The following is a 21,989-nucleotide window of genomic DNA, read 5'->3' on the forward strand; positions in this document are numbered from 1 at the left end:
GCTCAAAGCCAAGAAGAGAAGGGGGGCTGGAGCCTCTGGTCACCCCACCCTCCACGCCCAGGGTGCAGGCCTGAGCCCAAACACGGGTCCCGGTCAGGCCGACCAGCCTAAGCTGAACACCAACGTTCCAGTTTCACCGTCTGGAGGTCTAAAGACATGAAAAATGTCAACTTTGAAAAATCCAACGTCCTTAAGTGGCCTTTCCTTTCATGTGTACCTTTTCAAACCCGGAACAGCTTAGGGGCATGGATGAGACTTTCCCGGTAAAGCAGGCAGGCCACCAAATGAGCTGCCAGGTTGGAAAAGAGATGCAAAGCACTCTTTCTAGAAGAGGGAGGGGCAGACCGGTAACTACCAAATTTGGATGACATGAAACAAACCAAAAGCTAGTAACTCCTGGGCAGATGGGGGTCCTGGCCTGATTCCATTGGAGCCCCATGCAGTGAGCCCTGCAAGGCCCCTAACCAGCAACCTGGGGAGGCCAGGACCCTCGTGCAACCCAAACATTTCTGCAACGAGATCATCTCTGTTCTGGGAACCTAACTGCTTTTGTTTTCATCAAGGTGGCTCTCAGGGTGGGGCCGTCTATTCTTACAGGGAATAAAATTATGACAAAGAAATGAAGGACAACTGGCCGTCTTGGGCAAATAACAATAAGCCAAGAATGTGGTTTCTCCTAACCCTGACCTAAGTATCTTTTTTATTACACTACATTACTATTTACCAACTACATGGAAAAAACCCACAGGTGCCGGGAAGGGGGAGGTTGCAAGGTAAGTGATCCAGGTGCAAGAAGCAGGGGGAGGTACAGTCAGAACTAGGAATTCTGGGGCCAGAGAGATGCTTCCTGTGTGGTCCTGGGAAAATCAGGGTCCCCAGAAAGTCTCGGCTTCCTCCTTGGCAAAACAAAGACCCCCTCCGCCAGGGATGGGTGTGAGGGCCAGCAATGGCATGATGTAAACACCTGTAACAGGTGCCTAGAGGTACTCAATAATGGTGGATGACGTCACGAACGTCTCCTTTCTGACAGAATAAAGGGAGCAAGGCTGGCTCTCCAATGCCTTTTGCTAAATCAAATCTGATTTTCCCAAAGCCGACCCTCATAAAAGCAGCACCAAGTTCCAAGTGGCAGTGGGAGGAGCCGCCAGCAGATTCACAGGTACTGTTGGTCCGGGCTCAGCAAACCCACCCAGAAGAGCTCTTCTGCTTTCTACGATGCTCCCTTTATTTCCATCCGTGCCCCCACCTGCCTTCTATGCACCACCTGTTCTATGTACTCGCTACCGTAACTCCTCCCATGCTCAGAAAGCCAATTCTGACTCACAGGAGCCTAGCTGCTAGAAGTTTTCTTTTACCCGGGTCTTAAGGGGTGACCACCAAGCCCAGGCTTAATTTCAAGCTGGTCGGCACATATTTGCAACGTTTATTCACTGCAGACGGTTGCCCAGGCTTTGGGTCATAATGATTCCTCCCTTGATCAGTTCTGCATTTCACTGGGAAAGAAACGTGGGATGGCTGATTGGTTTTCACAGACCAGACGTGAATGTCAATATCTCGTACCTAGAATTTCCAAAGAGAGAAAAACAAACAACAAAAAAAGCATCTTTGGGACACACCCATGGGGACACTCATCTGTCTACTCCAATGACTGTAGAGCTCGAAAGGAACAGAAAGTGTCTGGCATTGCATCTCGCGCAAATATCCTCCTTGGTCTCACGTAACAGTTCAGAAGAGTAAAAAGGGTGACTTGAAAAAAATTTTAATGGAAATATGCACACAGAGAAATACTCAAGTTTCTTAGGCCAGGAAAAATTACATTTAATGCCCCTAACAGGGGAAAGGCAGCTGAAATTTGATCATAGCTGTATAATACATTTAGAGTCAGGGCTTTTACAGAAATTTCTGCATCCTCTCTGAAGAATAGGGATTTTTTTTTTTTTTTTTTTTTTTTTTTTTTTTTTTTTTTACTGTGACAACTGTGGGAGCCATGCATCAATTAGGGTTAAGGAATTCTAAATAATAAGAAAGATCTTCATTCAGAGACACATTTTTGTGTATATGCATTCTTTAAGATGACATTTATATACCTACGTGTATATAGAGAGGAAAATGTCTCCGAATGAAGATCTTTCATACACACACATATATAGCTCGAAAAAAACTAACGTGAAAAAGTAGAGGGAAAAAAAAATAAATTGAGTAAGAAGATACGGATGAGGCCAAGTTTTGTTTTTTAATTAAAAAGCACCTGGAGAATAATAGACATCTCCCTGTTAGCAATAAAAAACACATCAGTACCCAAGAAGAAAAAAAAGACAAGAGCCTGTATTGTAGAAAGAACTGATTAGTTAGAAAGGTTAAAAAAGAGAGAGAGAGAGATAAGAACAACAACTAAATTAAGTCTTAAATCTAACTTCTAAAGATAACATTTTCTCCGAGATGTCTCTAGCAGCTCGTGAATCTGTCCCCCGCCCCCATCCCCACCCACCCCCGCTACAGTAATTTGGACCTGCACACAGCACTTGTCTGTCTGTCTGCCTTACATACGGGTCTTCATCTGTGGGCTCTGCACTAGGTTATGAATCCCTGAGGATAAGCACCAAATTTTAAAGATTATTTTCAAACTGTGGGCTGTCATATTAATGGGTCCTGAAATCGACGTAACAGGTCACCACCAGCATTGTGTTAATGGAACAGAACAGAACCAAACAGATCAGACTAGAAAACATGTGTAGTAAAGTGGTATTTTGTGAAATGGGCATGTGTCTATGCATGGAGCATAAGAGATCACAAGGTAACATACACTTCTTACTTGGATTCTGGGTCAAAGAAGTATGGTCAACACTGGTCTAGGACAACAATTCCCCCCCCTTCCCCCCCCCCCACGCCCCGCGCGCCCCTGCCCCCTTCTCATTATTTCTGAGGGATAAAGCCCGCTTCCAGCAGAAATGCAGGACTCTCTCATGACAGCCAATGCAGAGGAGAGGAGCCGTCCTTGGGAAAGGGAGATCATAAGGCGGGAGCCATGTCAATTTGGAGCAGGGAGCTGGACAGGTGTTCTTGGTGCATTTGAAATGATTCTTCTTGATGTTTCTGATACGCCATTTCCGAGGGTGTTTCCACCACCTACCCTTGTTCATTCCCTCCTCCATACGGCACCCACTCCACGCCAGGTGCCATGGGGGTCACACTAGTGACTACACACAATGCAAAAAGGTGCTACTCTCTTGAAGCTTGGATTCAAGTACGACAGCAAGTAAGTGAAGAGATAAATAAGCAAGATCATACAGACAGACCGTAATGCCTGCCATGAAGGAAATAACGAGCAATGGGTTCGAAGACTGGAACTTGCCGCCATAGGAAGAATAAATGGGTTGGAAGGTCTGTTAGGAGCTGATGCCATAGCCTGGGCCTGAAGTGGCCGGGTGGCAGCAGAGGAGGAGGAGGAGGAGGAGGAGGAAGAAGGACAGCTTCAGGATGTATTCTGGAGAACCACCTGGTCCTGGCAACGGATTAGAAGTGGCAGGTAAAGAAGAAAGAAGAAGAATGGTTCAGTTTGTGCAACGAATTGGGTCAAAGATTGGGAGGGGGGAAATCTGGTGCTCATCTGAACATATAACTTTTGACCTGCCTATGAATTAAGAACAGCTGATCACGGTACTTGAATGACATTGCTGGACACCCATTACCTCTCTTCCCTCTGTTGTAGACCCACTGACCATCCCCACCCCACCCCCCACCCCCACCCCCCGTTTATAGCAAAAGCTCAGTGATGTAGAAAGGTAGATCTACGGTGGGCTGCCTTTCAAGGTTTAACATCAACTGATTTTCTACAGCTGATTCTTCTACAGCAGGGGCCGGTCAGAGGAAATGTGTTAGTCGTTGAAGGCCACGCGGTCTCTGTTGCAACTACTCTGCCGTTGTCCAACAAAAGCAACCACAGACTGTGGCAACCGCAGATGTGGCTGTGCTTCCGTAAGACTTGATTTATAAAAACACAACCCGCCGTTGCCCCTGTCCCACCGCTCCTATACTCGAACCCAGGGCTCAGACTCTAAACTCCTGTAGCTGTGGGAACCGAACACCAGGTGAGGAGTCTTCAGGGGCTAGGAGAGGTGGGCTGGTGCTGTGGGATTGGGGAGGGGGAAGTCAAGTGCTCGAAGGCAGGAAAGGGGGTCACGCGGAGGGTGGGGGAGGAGGAGGTGCAGATGGGCTAAGTCAGCCTGTCGCGACATGAATACAACTCGTTGAGCCGGCACAGCTCAGCTCCCTCTGATTCTCTGGGTCTCAGTTTCTCCTCTTTAAAGTAGATGGTCAGACTCAATCATCCCACAGGCTCATACCCTTATGCTGTGAGAATGTGTTGCTACAGTCTCGTTAGTGGACACGGGCCTTCATCTCTCTGTCTCCTTCCTGGCGTTTTACTCACTTGTAGCTTTTATAAACGGGGAGCCCCCAGAGTTGACATTTGTCACCCAGTTGCCATTCTAACCCAACATGAACAAAGTTGTCCTGGGATCTGGAAGGCGGGCTTAAAAATCGTCTGGAAACAGCTCCTGCTGTACCCTCCCCAGAGCTGGTCCCAGGGCACAAGAATGTTTCCACCCCTCACCCCCCCACCCCTGCCACTCCTCCTCTACTCTGGAGCTGACTCCTGTGCAGGCTCCTCGGGGACAGGCTGGCATAAAGGAAGAAGGGAGAGAAAGGAGGGGGAGGCTAGTGGAGGGGCCAGCAGGTGCTGCTACTCTCCTGGTTGCAAGTTCCCTCCTTCCCCAGAAAAGCCATCCTCGGCCCCTAGACAAGGCCGAATCCAGACTTGAACAGGTCACAAACCCGGCCCAACTTCCCTGGGCCTAATCAAAGAATCCCCCTTGGGCCCTTGGCTCTCATTCTGAAGCAGGTCATTTGACACTTGGGATCATGACACACCATGACATAAAGGCAGGGTCCACTTTTTAGGGTGCAGGACCCCCCCCCCCCCGCCAGAGGAAGACAAACAATAAACAACTCTGAAAGACTGTGTAAGCTAACCCAAGGGCTACAGGACAACAGAGGAGAAAGAGGAGCCCCCCACACACACACACAGTCCTCGACCAGCCCCTCCTGCAGACCCACCCAATGCTCACACCCCCTGTGCAGGGCAGCCCCCCAGCAGAACACGCAGCCTCAGAGACGGTTCTCACCTTCCCACCAAGCCCCCTACACAGTCTCTCTCCCTTGCGTTCGCACTTCCTGGGCCTGTCGAGATGGTGAAAGACAAATACGCCCATGTGCCCGTGAGAGGGGCCAGAAGCAATGCCAGGGCTTTCCTGGGGAGCATTCCAGAATGCATCCCACACGTGGCTCCGAATCAACTGAGGGATTGAACCTATACGGTTCTTGTCTACACTGCTACCCTGCTGTGTTACTGGATATAAACCACTTGTCCTCTTGGACTGGCAGCTTTTTCACCTCCACATTAGAGGTAATACTATCTTCTCCGAGTCACGTTGGGCGTAAATGTGGTCATGCGTAGAATGTACCTAACACTGTACCCAGTGCTTAAAAGCCAGTTAATCAATTCAATTCTCCTCTCTGTCAAAGGAAGTCACAGGAGAAGCCGGGTGATACTAAAAAAAAGAGACAGAGAGAGAACAGAGAAAAGTTATGCTAACAGATGACCATGACCTCGTACCCCAGCAAAATGCTTGGCAAATGAGTGATTCGTAGAGGCCCTTTTTGTTCTAAAATTCTGTCGTTTATAATCTAAAGACATCAAGGGGGGGTTTTAAATTTTAAAATACGAAGCAAATGATCTGAGGAACTAGCCCAGTACATGAAAGAGAGAGGCAGAAAGAGAAAGAACAAAACTAATCACAGAGAATTTTTATCCAGAGAGATGGCTGTTCATTTCCCACAACAAAACAGATCACTGCTCCAGAAGAAAGATTTTTTTTTTTAAACGTTTATTTATTTTTGAGACAGACAGAGACAGAGCATGAACGGGGGAGGGGCAGAGAGAGAGGGAGACACAGAATCCGAAGCAGGCTCCAGGCTCTGAGCCATCAGCACAGAGCCCGACGCGGGGCTCGAACTCACAGAGCACGAGATCGTGACCCGAGCACGAGATCGTGACCTGAGCCACCCAGGCGCCCCAGGAAGAAAGATTTTAAAAAGAGAAGTCACATCAGACACTTGGATCTCCCTAACAACTTTGCAGCGTTGTCCTGGTTTAAATGCCCCACTGAGTTCTCCCCTCTCCCTCTCTCTCTCTTTTCCCCCCCCACCCAAAGGAAGAGGGATGAAAAAAGAGAAATTACACCCCTGGTCCAGACAGAAGTTTCTCTCAACCCACCCCCTGTGCCTCAGTCCTGCTCCACCCCAGGGTGGGGGGGGAGCCCCTGCAGGCAGGGAGGGCAGACCCCGAGGCTTCGAGGACGATGCCAGCCTACTGGCATCAGGAGCTGGAAACAGAGCCGCTGATGGTCACAGCCACCGAACAATGTGTCCTCTATGGAAGTCTCCCCCACTCCTGCAGCCGTCTTGCTATTATTTTACAGACGTGCTCCGAAAGCTACAAAGATGGAATCATGACAAAGAGGCCACTTGTGCAATACGCAGATACAGGAGCTGTGTGACGGTTGTTAAGGCCCCACGGCTCTGTCGGGAGCATGCTTCGGCCACCTCGGAACACCCCCTTCCTTCGTGAGCATCCACGGGCACGGGGGCGAGGGAACACAAGAAGGGACAGGTGGGCAAGGACCATTTTCAGACACATGGGAAATGTTTCGTCTGCAGTGGAGACGCTGGGCAGGCTCCGTGAATCGATCATTTCCTTGCATTAACACCTAAATAGAACCAAAAGAAACCCAACATGTGCCTTAAAACCAAATTAATCTCTAGGAAAAGCCAGGTGTGGGGAAGTGGGCGGGACCTGTGGAAGGAAGGCAGTCGGTTCACTAGAGGTTAGGAGGGCTTTGGTGTCATTTGCTCGGTCACTTGCTATCTGCGGGAGCGGCTTTCTTCTCCTGCCCTCCACCACCCATCAGTGCAGGTCCACTGGGGCGGGCTGAGAGCGAGCCCAAAGCACACAACTCATGCAGGCTGCTGGAGCTGGGAAGTGGGTTGAAATGAGCTCTCTCTCGCACTGTCTACACTACTGCTTCCCGACTGCCAAAGGCAGGCGACGAGAGCTCAGTGCACCAACATCAATAACAAAATGATCAACAAACATCCAAAATATGTTTTCTGATAAATACTGTCAAACTCCACTTCCTTGGAGCTTCTAACAAGGAAAAGGGAACACGCACACCCACACAGACACACACGTGTACCCCCTCCTACTCCACATCGGAAGGCCAAAGCATTGGCATCTGTAAGATCACTGTTTTTATACAATTAAACCTTGGGTTCTTCCAAATTAGTTTTGCCAATCTGCCGTTTGGGGACCGTCCGCAAATAAGGGTTAACGATTCTCCCCTATCTGAAGGACAGCATTACCTGGGCAGGCTGAGAAGGAAAACAGACACACAGAGAGGTTTAAAAAACTTTCAAACACTTGCAAAACAAAAGGGAAGTGTAAGAAGCTGGTTGTTTTATACACTTCTAGTAATAGGCCACAGCACTTCAAAGAGCTGAATTCAAATGAATTCAAGATATTGTGTGACATCAATATATTATGTGGCCACACACACACACACACACACACACACACACACAAAGTATATGGATAGATAAGAAAATTCTTCATGACCATGTAACTGCTAACAACTTTATTAGAGCAATGAGGATATGCAAATATAGCAGGTTTTATTTGTCACCTGATATAGAACAAGAGTGAACAGTGATGTGATAGAATTGTCCAAGATGTGGATATACTCCTTTTTACAATTTTTTAAATAACAGCTGTTTGTATCGTACCCACAATCTTAAAATAAAAATTGCATAAGCAAATTATAAAGAGGACACATGGGGGGCGCCTGGGTGGCTCAGTCGGTTGAGCATCCGACTTTGGCTCAGGTCATGATCTCACAGTCTGTGAGTTCGAGCCCCGCGTCAGGCTCTGTGCTTATGGCTCAGAGCCTGGAGCCTGTTTCCGATTCTGTGTCTCCCTCTCTCTCTGCCCCTCCCCCGTTCATGCTCTGTCTCTCTCTGTCTCAAAAATAAATAAACGTTAAAAAAAATTTTTTAAAAATAAAATAAATAAAATAAACATCTGACATTTGTCATGTAGCCAAGTATATATATTTGTCGAGGAAGGTGACAGATGCTGCTGCTCCTGCGCTGGCGATAATGACGATTACAGTGCGCACAACAATGGCAATGGCACTCTTACACCTTGATGAACTCTTTTTTTATGCTTGGTTGTTTTATTATATAAAAAAAAATTTGGGGGGGGGGGGGCGCCTGGGTCGCCCTTGGCTCAGTCGGTTGAACGTCCCGACTTCGGCTCAGGTCATGATCTCACAGTCCATGAGTTCGAGCCCCATGTCAGGCTCTGTGCTGACAGCTCAGAGCCTACAGCCTGCTTTGGATTCTGTGTCTCCCTCTCTCTCTGACCCTCCCCCGCTCATGCTGTGTGTGTGTGTGTCTCTCTCTGTCAAAAATAAATAAACATTAAAAAAAAATTTTTTTTAAATAAAAAAATACAGAGGATACATGGTAGAACAAAACACACGTTAGATTGCCCTTTCATCCTTTTTAAAAAATTTTTTTCAGTTTCTTTATTTTGAGAGACAACACGTGCGCAAGTTGGGGAGGGGCAGAGGGAAAGAGAGACAGAATCCCAAGCATTCTCCTCATCATCACTGCAGAGCCCGACATGGGGCTCGAACTCAGGAACTGTGAGATCACAACCTGAGCCAAGATAAAGAGTCAGAGACTGTGCTGCCCACGCGCCCCCAGGCTTGGTTTTTTTTTTAAGTTGACAAGGCAAACTAACTTAAAGCTAATAGATATGAAGGGAGGTAAATGTACCATTTACGGCATTGACAGAAACAGAAACTCAGTTATTTGAGAAGTTCAAACCCCAGGAAGGGACTTTTATAAACAGATCGTATGAAGGGGAGAGGCGAACAGATGACAGCCAGCTCTAGTTCTGGATTGAACTTGCACTCTTTCCAGAACCTCTTTCTTTTTTAAAAAAAAAATTTTATATATCCTTAAATGTTTATTTTTTATAGGCAGAAAGAGCACGCGGGGGGAAGGAGTAGAGAGAGACAGACAGACAGAATCCGAAGCAGGCTCCAGGCTCTGAGCTGTCAGCACAGGGCCCGACGCGGGGCTCGAACTCACAAACCGTGAGCCCAAGTCAGACGCTTAACCGACGGAGCCACCCAAGCACCCCAGTACCTCTACTTTCTTTAAAGAGATTCAGACGCTGCAAAATGATAAGTAACGCAGTCATCTTTTATGGAGGGTAATAAAGGCACATGTGGGCCTGACACACACAGACATCCACGGCCGGGTTACATCTGGCGACCTCGTGCCACTTTATCTGCTGGTCGCCAGTAGTTACTCATCTATTTTTAAATGTTCCGATATGATCTTATCTAACTGGCACACATCATTTGATCACCTTATTTCCATAACTAAAAGTTGTTGAATGTACCTGGCCAGGTAGAAGTTACAGTGTGTGTGTGTGTGTGTGTACTGGGTTGGAACTTAATAGTTATGGCATTGTATTTTGAAAAAAAAAAATCGTAAAAACCCTCTCTCTAGGGAAAACATGCACACAGGGTTGTAGGTGTGTTTATATGTTTGCTTTGTCAGGGATGGCCACTGGCCACGGTTCCAACCAGTCAGTCACCGCTCTCTCTCATTCATGGTCCACAAGGGGCCTTTGCTGGGTTCCTAGGCTGGGAATCCAGCTTTTGGCGAACCATCTTGCTATAGAGCCAACTTGGCCCACCTAGAGAGGGACAAAGTGCCTTGCCAGCACCTTTAAATTTCAGCACGAGTGTTCTAACAGCAAAGGAGACCCTTTCAACAAATGGTGCTTGAGCACAGGCTGATGTTACGGCATCTGCTTGCAAAGACAAACCTGAAGCCATCCCCAACCCAAGTGGGAGAAGCGACAAGGAGCAAATGACACCCTAAATGTTATGGATTCCTTTTCAAATAGTCAAGATGTGGACAGAGCCTGCAGGACTGGAGGGCAAGGCTGAATTTGCTGGCGGGGGTGGGGGGAGGGCAGGAAAACTGCAGGTGAGAAGAGGCAGATCCAGAACTCCAAAAGGAACTGAGACCTCACGGAGCCCTAGGCAAACAAAGGGAGGGGAGACGAATGGGGTGGGGGTGGGGGTGGGGGGGTTGGACTGAGAGAATGAACGAATCCTGTGATTGGCACTCAGGGAAACATTTAAGTAAACAGAATCTACCCCAAAAGACTAGCTGACCTGGACCCTGGGAATCACATGAAAACCGTGGCAAAGGCTGAAGCTACCCGACCCAGCAGCCGCCTAGGGCCACGGCACGATGGTGTCTAAACCTTCCTCTTGGCCTCACTCGGAGTCTCCTTGAGGCCAATTTCAGAGCACTGAGAAGGCAAATTACATTGGTCCTCAACCTCATCATCACATCTTCCTGACAAATTGTGTTTCCGGGAGGTTCTGCAGAAGGTGGGAGTTGCCAACCTCCGGGCAGGCACAGCTATGCAGATTGCGGCATTTCGGTGATAGTGGGATGGGTGTCACCTGCAAAGGCCAGTGTCCAAACTGAGCACTGCTCGCTATGGGGAGTCACCTGGGCTACCAGCACAGTGACCGACAAGACTGTTACAGGGTCATGAGGGCACCTGCGACAGCACACCTGTGTCTGCACACTTTTCTTCTTTTTTTTTTTTAATGTTTATTTATTTTTGAGAGAGAGAGAGAGAGAGAGAGTGCAAGCAGGGGAGGGGCAGAGAAAGAGAGAGGGAGACACAGAATCTGAAGCAGGCTCCAGGCTCTGAGCTGTCAGCACAGAGCCCCATGCGGGCCCGAACTCACAAACCATGAGCTCATGACCTGGGCTGCAGTAGGACGCTTAACCGACTGAGTCACCCAGGCGCCCCACGGCTGCACCCTTTACAACTCACCTGCGAACCCACTATGACCTGAGGCACGGAACACAAGAAACAGTCCTCCAGAGATTCAACCAGAAGCCCATCAGGTTAATAACTGACAATTAAACACGACGACATGATAGCAAACGAGAGGAAGTCGGCCAAGGGTTATGAGTTACATGATTACGACGCATAAGGGGAACATCTCCGCTCTAACAAACACTTTACGTGGCGCATTTCAACGGACAGCGTAAAAGTACTCTCTAACCACCATTTCATTAGTCCTGACAGGGATCTCAGGAAGGACGCCTGCAGCCGGGATTCTGGACCTCCCCATGGGGGGAGGGGAGGGACCCCAAAAATAGGTGCCCTGCCCACGAACACACCAGGCTAGACCATGCCACAGTGATTCGGTAAGGTTCCCCCCAAAACAGCCAGCCCTTGATCATCCATGGCGATTTTACACACGAGCCATTTTCATTGGCTCGGAACATTGCCGAGGCATTGGCCTAAATGCCAGTCCGACCAGGGGCTCAGGGTACACCCGAACATCTGAGCAGTGGCGGCGGTGGTAACAGCAACAGGAATCACCATTGACATTGACTGACAACTGACCACGTGCCAAGCACGGTCCTCAGCATTTTTCGTGCCTATTTATTTTCCCAACAAACCTAGAAGACAGAGGGGCAGGAGAACCCTACAGACCAGAAAGTTAAGGCTCAGACAGGTTAACTAACTTGCCTCAGGTCAAATGCAAGCTGTCGGGACTTGGGAATGCGTCACCATGGAAATGCGAGTCTGCGACAAACATCACCAGGTAGGTAGCCAGCTGCAGTAAAACCATGCCTCACACACATCCCTAAGCCAAACTTAATGATTTGGGGATCACCTACTGTCATTAAAGGAACAGGTGTCCTTTACCAGGAGTGGCCACACACAAAGGCTTTCGGATAAACACACTCTAATCGTTCACGTGAGAAGAGGCACAAAGTCCAAAGTTACAACTGCTACTATCACGGCTTTGTATTTGAGTCGTTGGCACGTGGTCATTGGCAGACAAAACATCACCTTTCCGTTTGTACAGAGAATTTCAAAGAACAATCAATTACCCGGGTGGCCCTGACCAACTCCATGAAGGGATCTGAGATTAAGTCCGTTTATAGCCAAGACGATTATAGGCTCCAAAAAGATGGGCTGGCCCCACTCCTAACCAGCAAGAGGCAGAGCCAGGATTCAAACCTCAGGCTTCTTGAGTTGCCTCCGTCCATCACACGTCCGTGAGGAAATCCAGCCCACCGGCAAGGTTTTCAAATCTGTGTGCATGGTTCAAGAGAGTTCCAGCGTCTGCACAAAGGGCTGAGTCAAGACAAATGGAATCCCACGAAGTGGGACAGTTTGTGCAAATATGTACATCCCCTCCCCCCAGGTGGGACCCAAGGTCTCTGAATTCACCTGGCAGGAAGGAGACTCTTAAAGTCATATGCTCCTTCAGAGAAATCTTTGAAGAGAGTAAGGAGAGAAAGGGCTTTGGTTTGACAGACATATTCTAAAATGGGTGAGAGAGAGCTAAACTCCCCAACATCATCCCACTGGGATTATCGACTGTGGGTTTGTTTGGCAAAACGGAGCCCCAGATTACACTCAACTTCCAGCATAGGGGCTACATGGCCTGTGTAAGCGAGGACACGACTTACATTTCCAGTGAGTTATATCCTTCCGAGTACATAATACATATAAGTGCACATATAAGACACTGCCATCAACCTTTTACTTATTTGTTTTTTAAAGTTTTAGTTTAGTGATCTCTATACCCCACGTGGGGCTCGAACTGCTGGCCCCAAACATCAAGACTCGCACACTCTTCCCACTGAGCCAGCAGGCACCCCTGTCATCACTCTTTTTTTTTTTTTAATTTTTTTTTTTTAACGTTTATTTATTTTTGAGACAGAGAGAGACAGAGCATGAATGGGGGAGGGGCAGAGAGAGAGGGAGACACAGAATCCGAAGCAGGCTCCAGGCTCTGAGCCATCAGCCCAGAGCCCGACGCGGGGCTCGAACTCACGGTCCGTGAGATCGTGACCTGAGCTGAAGTCGGATGCTCAACCGACTGAGCCACCCAGGCGCCCCAGTCATCACTCTTTTAAGACCACAGAGAAAAATGTTGTGTCTGGGGTGTTTCGACTGTGCAGCTGTTCCCCCCAAAACAACCACAACAAAACAGTGTGTCTGTTTCAGTGTCACTTTCTTCCCCGTGTGGCAGCCCCAGGGGACAACTTAATTTGGATGGCACGCTTACTCCGACCCGTATCAGCCGTGCCCCCATGCACCCCTGTGGGAGCCCCGGGAGCCACCCAGCTCAGAGAGACTCTTCATGTAGGCAAGGACAGCCTGTGGAGACAGACCGCTCGGACAGGCGGGCTCTGCCTTCTGCACAGAGGCAGCCCAGAGAGGAAGGCACGTCCCTCTCTGGGAGAGATCGCCCTTGACTTTGTAGCATCTTCCAATGATGGGAAAGTAGTTAATCCAATGCTTGAAAAGGAAGACTATCCAGAACCTAGCAGAAACGAGTCTGGGGCTCTGTTTAGGCATTGTTTGTTTGTGTAGGTGTTTTAAATTGAAGACCGATCCCTAGCTGTTAAATTAACCTTCCATAGTGACCTGCATGATCACCAGCGGCCCTCTCGCGCTTAGGCATTGGCCAGGACTGAGCACACACGTGCACTGGGTACTCGGAACACGCGGGCAACACTACAATGGTTGCCGATCCTCCCCATCCTGTACTCTTTGTCTAACTGTGCCGCATACACTCCATCCACCCCACAGAGCCACTCGCACTGCTCCCAGCCCGAGGAGACCAACATGTGTAGACACGTGGCCAGGCTCTACTGACTTCGCGTCTGGTTCAACCAAAAGGAGGCACAGGGAAGACAAGTGAAGGGTGGAAGGAGGGTGAGGGCAGGGTATTTACTCCCCAGGCTCCAGGCTGCATCCCGCCACCAAAGGCCGTGCCCCTACCGAGGGCTCATAACCACAGCTCCTTTCTCCTCCAGAGGCCAGCACTTGCCCCCTTGCCTTCAGGAGGGGTGACGGGGGTGGGCGCCTGGGTGGCTCAGCTGGTTAAGCGTCCGACTCTTGGGTTTCAGCTCAGGTCATGATCTCGTGATCTGTGAGAAAGAGCCCTGCGTCGGGCTCTGTGCTGACAGCGTGGAGCCTGTTTGGGATTCTCTCTCTCTTCTGTGCCCCTCTCCCACTCGTGGTGAGGAAAGTGCCCTGGGGTAGCCCGCCATCGCCCCTCCCCTGGGGGCGCACGGGGTGGGCATGCGCCCTCCTCACTGGTTCCTAGCATCCCTGCCCAGGGCTGCCAGACTGGCCCTTTATTAAAAGCTCCTCAGTTACGTGGGTCATTGTGCCTAGTGTCTCCTGCCAGGGCGATGAATGGCAAGAGGAAAACCACACTGATCGCCCCTAGAATTTCACTCTGGGAGTCTACAGGCCACAGTATGTGCATAAGAATTTCCCCGTCATTTCCCCAAATCACAGAGAATAGCAGAGGGGGAAATGCCACAATTGCGTCCCCAATCATTTACTCTGTTGTATACCTTGAGACCAGAATTCATCTTCCTAAAAAGTGAAATACAAGCTTTCAAACACGACAACTCGATTACAGCACTCATAAAGCACGTTGTCACCAAAACTATTCTCTGTAGACTTCCTCTAAGAGCGCACCGTCAGTGATTACTATTATGTTTCAGTCACTTTCACTGTGCATAAAAACTGCAAATAGGAGAACAGCGTCAGTAAGGTGTCTGGGTTTTAGAACAGCCGAGTGAAACTACATTGTATCTAAAACACTTCGGAGTACATACTAACTATACGGTATGAATTCAATTATTGTAACAATAACAGAATCAAAACTTCTAAGAACTTAAGACCTAACATCCTGAAGACTATCAGTGTTCTGGACGAGGTCAGAGTGACCTTCAGGAAATTAACACAGACTGAAGTTGCAAATCTAAAACCTAGGAGCTGTCTCATGGGGGGTGGGATCTCCAACAAACCTACAAGACATAATGAAAAAAAAAAAAACACTGATAACATAATAGGCGTTGACCTTCTTTAATTACTGAGGAATCATCAGTACCCACAATGTTAAAAACAAAATTAGGGGCGTCTGGGTGGCTCAGTCGGTTAGGCGTCCGACTTCGGCTCAGGTCATGATCTCGCGGTCCGTGAGTTCAAGCCCCGCGTCGGGCTCTGTGCTGACAGCTCAGAGCCTGGAGCCTGTTTCAGATTCTGTGTCTCCCTCTCTCTGACCCTCTCCCATTCATGCTCTGTCTCTCTCTGTCTCAAAAATAAATAAATGTTAAAAAAAATTTTTTTTTAAATAAAAAAAAAATAAAATTAAAAAAGGGATTTTAACAAATTAAATGTAAACCATGTGTTACCGCTATGTATTTTCTTTTTTTGTTGTTGTTTTTTTACCACTATGTATTTTTAAAACGCTGTGAGGAACAAGTGTAAAGGACTTCATCTAAAGACAAATAATTGTGTGAGAGCTCACTATGGCTTTACCACAGACCTGGGTTCCAACAGCCGGGTGTGAGCTGCTTTCCCAGGGCTCAGCCTGTTGCTACAGGTCCCAGTTACAGCACTTTAGAAATTTTGCAACAAGTATGAAGGGAGGGAGCAGGTAAACAATGCCTTTTTTCTTGGGAAACAAGGAGGAGACTCAGGTACAACAGCCTAAGGCCTCTCCTCGTATGTTTCGTACACAGCTCCCTGGGAAGGTTCAGCAGTACACTGATTTATAAGTTACCTGATTAGCGACTACCGCCCCTCGCTCGTATGTAAACGCTATGAAGGTGGAGCCTATTCGCATCTGTGCTCGTGACCCTGTGTGAACACAGATGCAGGTGTTCAAAAGATTTTCTACTCGTTTACACACCCACACCTTCGACGGGAGGATGGACAATAAGAAGTTTGAGACTTTGCTAAATATACTTTTTTCATAGAATTTTGACTTTAGAACTAAGAAATGTTTTCCAATTCAAAATAAAAAGGAGAGCAATACAAATTAAAATCATGAGATACGGCAATATGCCCACGGGAGTGGCTAAAATTAAAAATGCTGTCAATCTGAAGGGCTTTTCTGGATGTGAAGCTACCAAAACTGTCCCAAACTGTGGGGAGGGAGATAAAACTAGCTCAATCACGTTAGAAAACAGTTTGGCATTTTTGCATAAAATTATGCATGCGCCTATCACGGGACCCTGCAATCCCATTCCTAGATATTTACCCAACAGGAATGAATTCACATGTCCACACAAAGACCTGTACAAGAATGTTGTATGAACATTGTTGTATGAATGTTGTATGAATACAGCAGCTTTGTTCATAATTCCATAAAACGACAATTTCTCCAAAATTCACCCACTGTGGACTGGAAAAAACAAATTATAGCTGATGAAATGGAATACTATTCAGCAATAAAAAGGAAGGAACTGCTGATACACACAACATTTATGATTCTCAAAAACATTACACTGAGTGGAAGAAGTCAGAAATAAAAGGATACTGTTCCACGATTTCATTACCAGGAAATTGTACAAAAGTAGAAAAGTACAAAATGTACAAAAGTACATCGGTGGCTGCCTGACGGTTCAGGTGGATGGAGAGAAGACTGATTCAAAGGGGCACAGGGAAACTGGCAATGAAGATATCCTGGTGGCCACACAGGACCATATGTAGTTGGTCACACAGACATATAGATATTAGTATATACACTTTCGATGGGTACAGTTTATCATATATTTATTAAGGTGTGCCTCAATAAAATTGGTTTCTAGGAAAAGAGCAAACTATCAACTTAAAAACTGTTTTAAAAGCAAACAAAATAACCTCACTGGAGGATCGAGTTGGCAACGTAACTTTACAGGGAAAAGGATTCTATCCTGTGGCTTTTGAACTCAATACTGACTGTCGGTTGTAGTAGAATGTGTAATAAGGACAAAATGAACTGCTAAGAAATATGATGTTTCGACCTGAGTTATAGTAATAGTAACATAATTTTGAAACTATTTTATGTATCTTGCAGAATAAAGCAAAAAATGAATGTGTGAATCCATTCACAGTATTAGAAGCCAAGCAAAGAGCTATGAATACAAAATCAAGGATTTTAAGGAAAAACCCACTATTGTCAGACATGACTTGGAAATATAAATAAGCCCATTATTCTATTGTTTCTTAGTTCTGTCCACCGAAAGCCCTGAAAATGGTAACACCCCAGTCACAATAAACACACTCAGCATCCAGATTCGGTGTCTAAACACCATTCACCTCTAAAAGCAATCAGAGCTTTTTGGAGAAATGGATACATCTGGTCTGGGAATGGAAAACAGAAGATAAACCTAGGACATTTCTGTGCAAGAAAGCAAGTAAGTACTCAGAGACTAAAAGGGACATGTTCAAAGGACATGAAAGGCAGCCTGAAAGGGGTCTTACTGGCCAAATTTGAGGTAATTTGAGCATCAAAACAATCACTGTAATTGATTATAAACACGGACTAAATAAAACCAGAGTCGACAATGACATTCACAGAGATTTATTTGCCACCATGAGAGGCGATTATTACAATGATCCTTTTCTCTACAAATCAGCCATTGCAGTTCCTTTTTAAGAACTGTAATGCCAACTAATGATAGAATTAGAAAAATCACCATTTTGCAACACCCCCCCCCCCCCCCGCCACACACACACACAATGAAATAATTCAGGCAAGAATCATCAGTGGATATGCACACAGGGACAAATTATCTTCCCCTAGATTATGGGTTAATTGCAAAGGGAAACACATACCATGCGGTGGAGAGATCTGGCTTTGCCACCTTAGGCCAGCGTTCAAAACTGAGCATCACTAACAATGAGACAACCTGGTGGGACCGGATGGTTTAAGAAGCACCCAGCATCACCTGGCAACTGTAGAAACAAGCTTGAACCTAAACAAGCATTTGGAACTGACTTCCAGGGGACATGGGGCTGAGCTGAACAACATCACAAGGAAATACTCAGCCAAATTCAGGATGTAAGGCATCCCCTAAAACAACAGGCCTTGATCTTCTCAATCAAGGGGGTGGCAAGGTGGTAAGATCATTCCAGACTGAAAAGACGACAGAGATATAAAAATCCAGTTCCAATGCCTATCCCTTCACTGGATCCTGGTTTTAAAAAACCACAAAGTTATAAAAAAGAAAAAAAAAAAAAACAACTTTGGGGGACAACTGGAGAAATCTGAACATGGGCTACATAGTAGATGCCGTAAGGAATTACTTCAAATTTTCTTAGGTGTGGTAAAAATGCTGTGGTTATACAGGAGCATGTCTTGATTCCGAAGAGATTTGTGGTGATGTTTGAAAGGGTACAGCGTCATGATGCTTTCAACTTTCTTTTCATTGGTTAATATAATCTGCATCGATGAATTAAATACAGCATGCGAACAATAACCGATTCTAGGAGGGTATTTAGGTGATCACTGTACTATTCTTGCATCTGTCCTGTATGTTTGAATTTTTTCTTAATAAGCATATGAGAAGGGGTGGGGGGCAGGGAGCAGCAGTGGTGGCTTTTGGCATTGGACTCTCCTGGACAGAGCCCCGAGGGTGACAAGGCCGGCATTCTACGTATCTCCATAGGCGTACCGAGCTGAACTGTGCCCTCACCTCCACAGATTCCTACGAGGATACCCCAGCACCTCAGAATGCGACTGTATTTGCAGACAGGGCCTTTGAAGAGGTAACCACGCTAAAATGAGGCCAAGAGGGTGGGCTCTGATCTGATGTCCTCAAAAGAAGAGAAGATTAGGACAGGGCATACGCAGAGGGAAGATCATGTGAAGACATGAGAAGGCGGCCACCTACGAGCCATGGAGAGAGGCCTCTGAAGAAACCAGCTCAGTGGACACGTTTATCTCGGACTTCCAGCCTCTGGAACCGCGAGAAAATAAATTTGGCTGTTAAGCCACCCAGTCTGTGGTACTCTTAACAGCAGCCTAGCAAACTAATAGGATAGGGAAGGTTTCCAGGAGAAGGAGAAAGGCTGTTCCTCTAATCCAGACAGAGGAACAGCTTTTGCTTCCTTGTGTACATTACCCATTCACTGATAGAGAAAAGCAAGAGCTCCCAGGATACCGTGTGTGCGTGTGTGTGCCTGTGTGTGCAGGGGGGTAGGAGTGAACACACCTATCCAGGCTGACTCAATGTCTGCTGCATCAGCGGGGGAATACCCAGACATCCTGGACCTCAGCTTCTCTTACACTCACGGGACTCCCTCTCTCAGAGCCAGCAATGTCTGGGGACGTCCCCAGAGCCTGGGTTTACCTCGGCAGAGACGCCTTAAAATGCACACGTCTGTCCGCTGCGGGCGATCAGACACCGAATTTTTATCACGAGCAGAAACGTTTCAAGTATATTAAAGTCATTTGTCCTTGAAATAGAAGAAACGTTCTTGTGTTTATCATCACGGTTCTTATTTATGAAAAAGGGGACATTTTAAACATGAAATTAATATCATGCGATTGATTTTCTCACCTTTTCAGAACTCCCCCCAAATGCAAATAAAACCTAGTAGAAAAGGCAAGGAAAATGAGGCCTCACCAAATCCCTTTTCCCACACTACTTGAATCGCGCCCAGCAGATAAGGAGAGAGGGTCAGTTCTCGAAGCTCAGGATGTGGGAACTGGAAAGGGTCTTAAGATCTCCTGGTTGGCTCTCCTCGCTTGACATTTAAGGGATGTAAACTCAAAAGGGCAGGACTTGCTGAGAGCACACGACTGGGGGGGGTCTCACCCCACGCTCCTAGCCATAGTCATGCAGGCCCCTCTCTACCCTGCCCTGCACTCAGGGACCCTCCCTGGCTATGCTGAACCCCCATGCCATGGTAAGAACCCTGAGTCTTTCCAGCAGACAGCAGTGAGGATGCAAAGATTTTGCGAGAAATCTACCCACAGTTTCTCAACCTTTGCCCCGCTGGCATCTGGGGCACGGTAATTCTTTGTGGTGGGGGTGGGTCCTGTGTGCTGCAGGAAGTTTAGCAGCATCCCTGGTCGCTACTCACTAGATACCTGTAGGACCCCTCGCCCAGGTCTGCACAACCAAATCTCCAGATACTGCCAAGTGTCTGTCCCCTGGGGGGGACAAAAAAAATCACCTCCGATTAAGGACCGCTGCTCTAAGCATGATAAACCACTAAGTTCTGACAGAATGGGGCACACCTCTACGTCCAAGCTTAACATGAATGCAGAAAAGCACCACTTCCTACATCACTGACTTTACCCCTGGACGAGGCTTAAGACACATTCCTTAAGAGCCCTGCCCACGAGCAGGGTGATCCCAGGCTCCCAGCGCTGAGGTCACACACCAGGTGCCCTGGTTCCCCTTCCTATAAAGAGCAGCAGCAACGACCTCACTGGCCCCACAGAGCCTGGACAGTCCTGGGAATCACCTTCAGAACTGCGTGAGCAGATCTCGTCCGACCCGTGCGGACGAGAGACAAACCGGCCCCGGGCTACCCAAAACTCTGTACGAGATTCCGAAATCAAGCTCAGTGACCACAGGAGAAAAGCCCTCTTTTCGGAGAATCAACACAAAGACACCGGCAAGGTAAGTCAACTGCATCTGTAAGCGTTACCGATAAAGAATTCTCTGCTATGGACTAAATATTTACTCGCCGGAGTCCTGAAGCCACTCGCAGAGGGATTATGTCTCAGACGCAGGCGTTGGCCTACAAATCCACACGGATTACAGGTTTGTTCTTAATTTTTATAAAGCCTTCCCGCAACATCTGGTGGCGTGACCGTAACAGCCCTCCCTAGCTAACTCTGCAGCCCTGATGTCCCAGCACTGTAGAGCAAGCTGCCAAGGCTGGCCGGCCCCAGTGCCCACAGTCCAGGAAGGGCTTTGCGATGTCCACTTAAACGACGGTAAAGCTGGCCCCAGGCCCTTTGCTCAATCCCCTCAACCATCTCCAAAGCTTCACCTGTCCCCCGTCCACAGCCAGCGCATCTGGCTGTTGACTGAGCATCCTTTCTTGATGACCGTCAGTGCCTGGAATGCACCGTGGCTAGACCAGAGCCCGTCATCCGCTTCTACTGCCCGCCAAGCCCACCCTTTCTTCCTGGTGCTTGTCAAGGTACATGATGTCCCCTCCCATCTGAGCAGGCTTACACCTGGACTCTTACTCCCCTTTCTTGCCTGCCTCTCCCACGGCCCCCAGCTGTCATCACAGTCTGTGGACTCCACATCTGGGAGAGCAGGGCTGCCGTCACCTACACCTTTCCTACAGCTGCCAACCGCCTTGTCCGAACTGTGTTCCCCCAGCCGAACCCCCAGCCCCTCCTGGACTCTGACCCAACCCTCTGCTTCCTGCCACCAGGTGTAATCACCCCAAATCCCCTCCTGTCACATTCCACTCTCTCCATGCTCCCTCCACCGCTCCCAGGGGAGACAGAAAGCACCCTGAGACTCAAGCCCTACGCAGTACGGGGCTTCCTGGCTTCCTGGCCTCATCGCAGGCCTCCCCCCTTCCCCATTCCTTCATATCCTCCTATTCCACCTGTGTCCTTCCCGAGTTTGCTCAGAACACTGTTCCCACCCCTCCCACAGACGCCCTCTGAAGTGGGCTTCAGAGGCTCTGTTTCCTTGTCTATACAATGGGACAATAATCGCCCACTTTGTAGAGTGCTGAGATCACTCAATAAGACAGGAAAACACCTGACAAAGAGGAGCTAGGATTTGAAGCAAGAAAAACACAGATGAAAGCCTGGAGGATGCACCGAGCGAGGCGTGCAAAAGGGACAGGGACAGCGTCCCCTGCCTACAGGGAGGGCATCCCGCTGGGTCCAGAGTGGAAAAGTGTGGGGCAGGCCCAGGCCACCGCTGCTCCCTACAGCACAGAACACTTGAGTAGTTTTGTG

At 48.0% G+C, this 21,989-nt stretch overlaps 1 protein-coding gene and 1 long non-coding RNA gene across 6 annotated transcripts in view; one reads left to right on the forward strand and one right to left on the reverse strand.

Annotated features, from left to right (window-relative positions):
* The window catches only part of FOXN3 (forkhead box N3), a 286,211-nt gene that overhangs the window by 174,417 nt on the left and 89,805 nt on the right, over positions 1-21,989 (reverse strand). The gene's annotated exons all lie outside the window — the stretch shown is intronic.
* LOC131517620 (uncharacterized) lies at positions 1,056-7,946 on the forward strand. Its single transcript, XR_009264707.1, has 3 exons — positions 1,056-1,159; positions 3,837-4,088; positions 6,540-7,946. It is a non-coding gene; the product is annotated as an uncharacterized LOC131517620 (long non-coding RNA).

Source organism: Neofelis nebulosa, chromosome 7 (genome assembly GCF_028018385.1).
Source record: "Neofelis nebulosa isolate mNeoNeb1 chromosome 7, mNeoNeb1.pri, whole genome shotgun sequence".
In the NCBI taxonomy this organism is placed as follows: domain Eukaryota; kingdom Metazoa; phylum Chordata; class Mammalia; order Carnivora; family Felidae; genus Neofelis; species Neofelis nebulosa.